We start from the raw sequence: 2,290 nt of genomic DNA, 5'->3' as shown, positions 1-2,290 counted from the left end.
TCCATAGTGGCTGTATCAATTTACATTCCCACCAGCAGTGCAAGAGTATTCCCTTTTCTCCACACCCTCTCCAGCATTTATTGTTTCTAGATTTTTTGATGGTGGCCATTCTGACTGGTGTGAGATGCTATCTCATTGTAGTTTTGATTGGCATTTCTCTAATGATTAAGGATGTGGAGCATTCTTTCATGTATTTGTTGGCAATCTGTATATCTTCTTTGGAGAAATGTCTATTTAGGTCTTCTGCCCATTTTTGGATTGGATTGTTTGTTTTTTTGTTATTGAGCTGCATGTGTTGCTTATAAATTTTGGAGATTAATCCTTTGTCAGTTGCTTCATTTGCAGCTATTTTCTCCCATTCTAAGGGTTGTCATTATTTTTCTAATGATTTTAACTTATGCTCTTGACTCATCAGAAGGAATGCCAATTTTTCCTAAGGGAAGACTATGTTTTGACTATTTCTTAAATATTTCACATTTTCTAACTAGTTCAGGGTCAGATTCATTAAACCTTAAGTAAATTCATATGAAAGTTTGGTTTTTCATTCTTAATGCACTGTTTTCCAACATTATCTATTCTGTTACATCTTCCTAAGGGTAACTGGGACTGTTTAGAGTACTGGAGATAAACTGGTGAGGAAAAATCAAGCAGAACCATGATGTAAAATGTAGCAGTGTGGACTTATTTCATTTTGTCCCTAAACAGAGGGTAAATGTGTGAAGGTAACTGCACTTTCAGCAATTAAGAAAGTTACATAAAAATAATTTTCACTTACTGGGACATGTTTCAGAATAGATTTCTCATTTGATTGCATAACCCGTTTCTGAGCTTCTTAAAGCAATCTGATTAATGTTAAAGACAAAATTAAAAACCATTTTTAGTCTTTTTCTTCCTTCAATACCTAGAAAAGAGGAAAATTTATGACTGTAGTTTAATTTTATTGCTACTGAACCTTTCTTAAAAATGAACTGGCAGATGCCATTACTAGGTTAATTGATTTAATATTGTTCCTGTGAATAAGCTAGCACTTCTGACTTGAATTGCTTTCTCAATTGATTGGTACTCTACAATAGAATTCTATAAAATGTATAGAAGGAGCAACAAGGAATTCAGCTCTGGATTTTTCGGTTAATTCATTAGCATTTAGAAGTCTAAGAAATCATTGCATTTTCAATTTGCTAAGTACATGGCATTTGTTACTAATAATTAGGCACATGCATTGCTTTTACATAGGCTCTTTAAAATGCAGTCTTGTAAAAATCACACTAGAATAAAAAGTGTGTTAATAACCTAGTGGTGTGTTTATTTTTCAAATGCCAGCAAGTAGCACCTTCTAGGGATTTACAAGATGGAAGAAATCAAGATCAGTTAAGGTAACCTGCAGGGCAGGCTTCGTTCCGGAAAAAGAGGAGGAAAGGGGAGTGTCATAGAGAAACTGCAAGACAGGAGCTGCCACCTGAGGCAGGAGTCAGGGGGTGGGGGGATATATCCAGTAGAGCACTGGGTCAGCAGGCAAGCAGGCAGGCTGCTCCTCACCCTGTGAGTTTCTGAGCCTTGGAACATTGAGAAACTTTGGGGGAATGTGGAGGGTGTAGGTGCCTGGCTCCAGTTGCAGCTGGGGTGGGGGACAGGATGATGAGGAAGTCCCCACCCCACAGATCTTCAGTCACTGAGAGACAAGCTTGAGAGAGAGGGTGATACCACTCAGGGTTGAGGGAAGGGCACTTGGATGAAGTAGGCAAGGGGCAGGTATGGTGGCATCAATAGCTGTTGTGAGGGTGTGAGCCACAGAGGGAACAGTGGGGTTACAAGAGGCCGGGCCTGGGGATGTTGGACACAGACCTTTGGATAGGCCTCTGAGGCCCACCGTGATGGGGGCACCAGGCCCAGGAAGACCATGACCTCCTTACAGCACTGGCAGCTCACAATGACCCAGAAGGCCATTTGTGCCCATAGTTTGTCCCTTTGGTACAGGAAGTTCCCCATCCAACTACCCAATCTTTGCCCAGGGCCCACAGGAAAATCCTACATTTGTGGTTCACCATGTTCTCTTCCATGTCCTTTACAAGCACTATAGTAATGTAGTGCTATGTTTATATACTGTATATCTAATAGAGATTTTTAAATTAATTAATTAATTTGCACCGGGTCTTAGTTGTGGCAGGTGGACTCCTTAGATGCGGCAGGCAGGCTCCCTAGTTGCCCACGCAGGCTTCTTAGTTGTGGCATGTGAACTCTTAGTTGTGGCATGCATGTGAGATCTAGTTCCCAATCTTTAGACTTCTGGATC

The 2,290-nt window shown here is 40.7% G+C and overlaps 1 pseudogene; it reads right to left on the bottom strand.

Moving 5' to 3' along the window:
- Window positions 1-1,468: 1,468 nt before the first annotated feature.
- LOC112067072 (speedy protein C-like) lies at window positions 1,469-2,057 on the bottom strand (annotated as a pseudogene).
- Window positions 2,058-2,290: the final 233 nt, after the last annotated feature.

The sequence above is a fragment of the Physeter macrocephalus genome, chromosome 7 (assembly GCF_002837175.3).
Source record: "Physeter macrocephalus isolate SW-GA chromosome 7, ASM283717v5, whole genome shotgun sequence".
Lineage (NCBI taxonomy): Eukaryota > Metazoa > Chordata > Mammalia > Artiodactyla > Physeteridae > Physeter > Physeter macrocephalus.
This window is presented reverse-complemented; position numbering and strand designations above follow the sequence as displayed.